The following is a 7,308-nucleotide window of genomic DNA, read 5'->3' on the forward strand; positions in this document are numbered from 1 at the left end:
ATCCTGCAACATCGCTGAATTCATGTATCATTTCTAGCAGTGTTTTTGGTGGAGTCTTTCAGATTTTTCACGTATAGTATCATGTCGTCTGTAAAGAGTGAAAGTTTGACTTCTTCTTTGCCGATTTGTATGTCTTTTATTTCTCTTTGTTGCCTGATTGCTGAGGCTAGGACTTCCACTACTGTGTTGAACAACAGTGGTGAGAGTGGACACCTCTGTTGGGGTCCTGACCTTAGGGGGAAAGCTCTCACTGAGGATGATACTAGCTGTGGGACTTTCATATATGGCTTTTATGAGGTTGAGGTATCTATTCTTACTTTCTTGTGGGGTTTATAAAGAGAAGATGATGTATTCTGTCAAGTGCTTTCTCTGCATCTGTGGGTAAGATCATACTGCTCTTATTCTTTCTTCTGTTAATGTGATGTATCACATTGATTAGCTTGCAAATACTAAACCAGCCCTGCATCCCAGAAACAAATCCCACTTGATCATGGTGAATAATTCTTCTATGATGCTCTTGAATTTAATTTTCTGGTATCTTATTGTGAATTTTTGCATCCAGATTCATCAGGGATATTGGCCTGTAATTCTCCTTTTTCGTGGAATCTTTGTCTGGTTTTGGAATCAAGGTAATGCTGGCTTCATAGAATGAGTTTGGAAGCTTTCCTTCCATTTCTTTGTCCTTTTCTTTTCTTTTTTTGTTCTTATTTTGGAACAGTTTTAAAAGAATAGGCATTAACTCTGCTTTAAATTTCTGGTAGTATCCCTGGGAAGCTGTCTGGCCCAGGACTCTTATTTGTTGGGAGATTTTTGATTACCGATTCAATTTTTTGCTAGTTTTGGGCCTGTTCAAAATGTTTATTTCTTCCTGTTTGAGTTTTGATAGTGTGTGAATGTTTGGAAATTTGTCTATTTCTTCCATATTGTCCAGTCTTTGGCATATGATTTTTCATAGTATTCTCTTATAATTGTTTGTATTTCTGTGGTATTATTTATGATCTCTCCTCTTTCATTCATTATTTATCTCTTTGTGTCCTCTCTCTTCTTTCTGAGAAGTCTGGCTAGTGCTTATCAATTTTGTTTATTCTTTCTAAAAATCAGCTTTTAGTTTTATTGATCTGTTCTACTGTTTGGTTTTTTTGTTTGCTTGTTTTGTTTCTATATTGTTTATTTCTGCTCTAATCTTTATTATTTCCCTTCTTCTGCTGGCTTTGGGCATTATTTGCTGCATCTTTATAGCTTCTTTAGGTTTAAGGATAGGGACCTGCATTGGTGTACTTTGTATGTTTAGAGTAGTAGAGTATGTGTGCCAGTGTATGCTGAATTCCTGGGTATTAAGATGGATCTGGGAGTATCGGTGCGTGTATGTCTGACTGTTTTGATATATGCGTCATTGCGTGTATCTGGGCATGTATTGTGTATCACTGTGTATCTGGGTGCATCTTTGTATGTTACTACGGGTAGGTATGGAGAGTGTTGAAATATGTGTGCCTAGGTGTGTATTTGTACGAGTTTATTATATGCCCATGTGTGTATCTGTGAATGTCTTGATGTTAGCATGTATTCACGTGTGTTTTCATGTGTCTGAATGTGTACTTATGTGTTAGTGAGGTACACTGTTATGTGTTTGTTAGTATTAGCACACAAATATCTGAGGGTATTGATATGAGTATGTCCTGCTGTGGTGTTATATGGGGTGGAGTCCTTGGTGGGGGTCTCTTCTTCCTTTGGATTATCTGTGAGCTGTAGCAGGTCCCTTGGGAGCCTATCCAGTATGAAGCAGACCCTCTCCTCTGAGTATGAGATGTGGATCACAAAGTGAGGGTCCCCATCCACTGCAAGGCAGGAGATACAACTCTGAAGTTATGCCCTCGAAGGAATGGGAGGGAAGGAGAGGGGGAGGGATAGGAAGGGAAGGTAGGAGACCATATCTATTTTCTCAGAGAGTGCCCAGCTCCCAGTCCCAGTGTACAAGCTGTCCTGTACTCAAACAGAACAGTGAGGGTGGCTGGCATACCTGAGGATGAGAAGGTGAAGATGCTCGGCAACATGCCTGCAAAGGATAGGGGGGCTATGTTGGTAAGGGATTGATCTATCACATTCCAAGGAACTCTGGGACTTCCCCCCTCCCCCCAGCCTGAGTCACTTCCTCTCGGAGAAGCAAATTTCTGAGCTCAGCATTTAATTCTTTTCTGAAATCTAGTCCCTACCTAGTTCTTTAGTCTTCTCTTTATGCTCCAGCCCAACTGAACGGACTATTCTTATGAATGCCCTGCTGTCTCTTGCTAGTGACCATTTCCCTCTGTTTTTTCCTGCCACCTGGAATGTTTTCCTTTCCCTTAGCTTACAAGGATCAATTTCTAGTTATCTTTCCAGGTTGGTTGAAATGTTATTTTCTCTTTGTTCTCTGCCTGTGGTAAGTACAATTCTAAGATGGTACCCAAGATTCCCCAGTGTACACACCCTGTAGAATCCCCAGAACTGTGATAGGATATCACTCCCATTAGTAAGTAAGTTATGTTATTTGATGCACTTGATCTTAAAATAAGAATATCCAGGTGGGCCTGGCTCCTTGTCTACTCACATTAAGCCCTTTATTTTTAAATGTTTATTATTTTTGAGAGAGAGAGAGGGAGAGAGAGAGAGAGAGAGAGAGAGAGAACGAGCGAGCAAGCAGGGGAGGGGCAGAGAGAGAGGGAGACACAGAATCTGAAGCAGGCTCCAGGCTCCAAGCTGTCAGAGCCCAATGCAGGGCTCAAACTCGTGAACTGTGAGATCATGACCTGAGCTGAAGTCAGATGCTTAACCAACTGAGCCACCTAGGCACCCTTCACATTAGCCCTTTAAATTTGGGTCTAGAGATCAGAGACAGAGAACTCAGAGAGATTTGAAGTATGAGAAGGACTTGACACGAGGGAGCTTCTCCATAGCTGTTTTTGAAAATGGAAAGGGCCACATGGCAAGGAATGCAGAAAACCTCTAGGACATGAAAATGGTCCAAGTGGCCTCCAGAAGCTGAGAGTGACTGCCAGCCAACAGCCAGCAAGGAAACAGGGATCTTGGTCCTACAAACACAAAGAATTGAATTCTGCCAATAACCTGAAATGAGCATGGAAGAGGATAAGAACTCTGGCAGGCACCTTGGAAATCTTTGGAAATCCCGAGCAGAGAACCTAACTAACCTGTACCTAGACTTCTGACCTACAGAGCTGTGGGATAATTAATGGTGTTGTGTTTGTGGTAATTTGTTATGCAGCAATGGAAAACTAATACACTGTTCCTCCTCTGGGCTCACACAACACCTGTGAGAATTTTAACTAACTGGAAATGAAAGGTTAGGGATTTTTGTCAGATAAACTTCTTGTCCACTTTTTGCTAGCCCCACAGAACTTCCCTGAGATTTTGTGCTGCCTCCAGCTCCTCCTAGGACCTCCTCAGAATTGCCATCCTAACGCGGATTTCCTGCCAAGCACAAAAGAACTGAGAGAAATCCTTCCCAGGGAAAACATACCCTGGACCCACCAAAAGGAATATCTTCCTGCTGATTGGGAGAGTCCTCATTGGCTTCCCAATTTGACCTGTACACTGCCAAGGCTGGATTGTTATGCTCTCCACAACATCTTCATCTTTCAAGCTCAGTTATGTTCAAAATTCTTCCTTATAGCATTTATGCATTCATTCATCATTCATTCAGGCACTCTTTAAGCATCGGGGATACAGTGATTTAAAGAAAGACAGTCATAATTTCTGCCTGGTGAAGCTTGTACTTTAGTCGAGGAGATAGACATGAATGAAAGTATAATTACCATTGGTGATAAATGATATAAGAAAAAATAACAAAGTGACTGAGGGAATTATAGAATCTTGATGAAGTCTGGGGTAGTTGAGGGGAGGGTGGGAAGGACATCTGAGCTGAGGATGGCAGGCAGGGGGCAGGGTGGAACAGAGGGAACTGCTTCAAAGAGGTCCCCGAGTGGGGATAGGTGTGAGGCAGGGCCCATTAGATGAACAGAAAGGAAGCCAGTTCAGAGAGTGAGTGGGAGAAAGCGAGAAGTATGGGATAGAAGGCAGATCATGCAGGGCCTTATAGACTATAAAGAGAACTTTCGACTTCCTTGTAGGTGTTATGGGAAACGCTTGATGGGGATTAAGTAAGAAAGGGACATGAAGTAATCTTTGTTTTTGAGTGATCCTTTTGCTGCTTGGGGGAGAATAGCAAAGAAAATCTCCTAAGAGAGGAAGAAGGGAGACCAGTGAGGAGGCTGGAATGGTTTTCTAAGGGAGACGCAATGGTAGTCTGCCCTAAGACGGTGACAGTTAGAATGGTGAGAAGTGAGCTCACCTGGAAAATGTCAGAGGTAATATTGTTGAAAATTGAGGATGGATGAGATATTGGTGGGTGGTGAGCAGGAGGGGCATGTCAAGGATCTCATGCCCAATTTTATATCTCTGTGACTTACTGCCACCACCAACTTGTTCTAATCCTGTCCCATAAGGTCACCCAGGAAATGTCGCTCCTCCTAGGAAGGCAGAATAATTAATGGAGTGGTGGAGCACATTCAGTCTGGGACCAGATTATGTAGGTTCAAAGTTCTTACTAGTTGTGTGACATGAAACAAGTTACTTCACTTCTCTGTGCTTCAGTTTCCCCATGGGTAAAATGCAGATATTAACAGGTAGTTTTTGTATGTGTGAAGATTAAATAAGGGACTATAAGTACAATACGTAGAGTAGGACCTGCACATAGGAAGAATTAAAAAATGTTAGCTTTTATTATTTCACAGTCCCTGGGAAATTTAAAGATAGCTATTATTATCTTTTCCAATTTTTATACCTTTCTCCTTAAGCAGGGATGTTGTAGCATGAAAGAACTAATCAGAACTGCCTTGGCCAGTGATACTTCCATTTATAAACTTGTATCTCTACCTTGCTTGGGAAGCATGAGCAATTTTCTTATCCAAGAAAGCAAATGTCAAAGCTGCAGCTTGTCTAGTTAGTTTTTGTTTAGCCTTCCCAGTCTTAACATTTCTCTTCCTTCAGAACCTCTAACTGTGCTTATGTACTAAGGCCCACATAGGTTAAGAGTCTCAAAATCTCAGAGTCTCAAAGCAAGCAAGCAGGCAACTGTACTATCACTAGAATCTGCAGAAGCCTTGTACACTCCAAGCTCCTGGTGCTCTATTCATACCTCCCTTTCATGGCTTGACTTCCTGCCCATGGCACTCACCATCTTTGTCAGGAGTGAGGAAGGTATAGAAAACCAGTGGGTTCAAGGACTCCACAAATATGGACTCCACCGTGGCCTCGGACAGCAGCTCTAGCTCCTCAGGGAGATGGAGCAGGCTGGCCACCTCAGGGAAGGTGCTAGAAGATAGCAAGACTGGCAGGTTTGGGAGGCTGCCCTCGAGCATAGGCCCGGAACTTCTGGGTAGGCTTATTGTTGGGGCTTCTGACACAGATAGTCCCAAAATTCGCCTGGTGCTTTGGGTCCCCAGCAGCAGGTCATGCTGATGCCCGCCCCTTCTGGGAGCAGCAGAGAGGGCAGGGTAGGGTGAAAGGGAATAGGGCGGGGTTCTCCAAGGACACATGTGGTCATGGTACTGCTGGGACTTCTGGGACTTGAGGTTGTGCTTGCGAATGTGCTTGGATTCTGAGAAGGTGAGACCTACGTCTGGCATGTCTGGAGGGTAATGGAGTTTGGGGGTTATTGGGGGATTGGGGTCCTAAGTCTGGAAGATGATAATCTCGTGTAATTTGGGGGAGGTGGGGTAGTGGTTTAAAAAGTGACGGGATTTTAAGGGCCTTAGGTAAGAGGATCTTGGCTTTAGGGTGTGGCAGGTTCTGTGGGGTCTGGTGTGTAGTAGAAACTTGGGCATCTGAAGTGTTGAAACTCCAGGATTGGGCTGTGGCAAGCTTTTGGATGACTGTGATATGAGTACCCTAGGTTGGGGGTGTGATGGAGCATCCAGTTTGGGTTGTGATGAAGCACCAGGTTTAGAGTGCAGTAGAATAACATGTTTCATAGTGCCAGCTTTACGCTGGGATAGGGTGCCAGGATTTAGAGGTGGGACTTTTGTCTTGAGATCCATGGGTAATAGGGTGCCAGGATTCTGGTGTGATGGTACACTGGGCTTCAGAAGCAATAGGGCACCAGATTTTGAGGCTACAAAAGCAGCAGTTTTCATACTGAGAGTTGGCTGAACGAAGGTGCCAAAATCTTATTGTGCTGGAGTTGGGGGACTTGGGTGTGCTGGACAGGGCAGTGGTGCTCTGACCCAATGGCGCCAACTCCTTGCAACTGGGCTTAATTGTTGTAGAGGCAGGAGTAGTTGAGAATAAGCAGAACCTTAGTTTCACAGGCCTTGACTTGAGAGAGACCTTGGGTGCCAATGCTGGTTGGGCTATGCCTGTCCCTAGGCCATGCCTGTTGGTGGATGAGGGCATAACGGTGCCTGGTCCAGCTGCAGTGCAAATCTATATGCTGGCCTTCTCATTTGCTCCTTGGGCTACACCGTGACCAGTGAAGTCAGAAGTGTGACAAAATTGTATTCAAGGGACAGGTTGAGGACTTTGGCTCCCAGCAGGTGGTGAGTGGAGGTGTCATGGGCTCGGAAGTGTGCCTCCAGCAACTCTCCAATGGTGAGGTTGGCCCAGAGACACCAGGTGAAGTGGGCCACATTGTAGGCTGGCTCCCCTGAGCAACCAAAGCTCTTCTTGCTGCTGTTGGTGGCCACCTCATTGTGGCAGGCCATAAGAAGCTGACTCTTGGGGCAACGGGCTGCCAGGTGGATGCCCAGTCCCCACTTGCTTGTTTGCATCTGTCCTGCCACCACCAGCTTTGAGCCACCAAAGTAATTGGGGGAAAGGGGCCCAAAGAGAGGCCCCAACCAAGCTGTCCAGGTAGTCCAGAGGCATGTCTGCCAGCAGAAGCATGGAGATATATAGAGAGAGCTCCAACTGTAAGGCCGCATCAGTGTTCTTGTATATGCACTGAGATGCTCCCCAACTCTCCAGGGACAGATGACACAGTAGGGGGACGTCAACCTCATCCCCAAAGGCCAAACTGAAAAGGGACACCCTGTGGCCTAGTGCGTGACAGATGTTGGAAAGAATCATACTGGGAGTCATCACACTGGCTCCCCATCTATCAAGAAGATGATGAGAGAGATTCTCCCCACATTGGGGCCCCACTCAGCTCCCTGGTTGCTATGGTTTCGCACTGAAGCGGCTGCCAGCAGATCTCCATTGATGTTGGTCCCTAATTGGGAAGTAGACTGTGAGACCATCTTTTCTAGTTATTTCTATCCC

At 45.0% G+C, this 7,308-nt stretch overlaps 1 pseudogene; it reads right to left on the reverse strand.

The window, feature by feature from the left end:
* Positions 1-1,680: 1,680 nt before the first annotated feature.
* Positions 1,681-7,286, reverse strand: LOC120227676 (annotated as a pseudogene).
* Positions 7,287-7,308: the final 22 nt, after the last annotated feature.

This window comes from Hyaena hyaena, unplaced genomic scaffold, assembly GCF_003009895.1.
Source record: "Hyaena hyaena isolate Hyena2069 unplaced genomic scaffold, ASM300989v1 scaffold_2758, whole genome shotgun sequence".
NCBI lineage: Eukaryota > Metazoa > Chordata > Mammalia > Carnivora > Hyaenidae > Hyaena > Hyaena hyaena.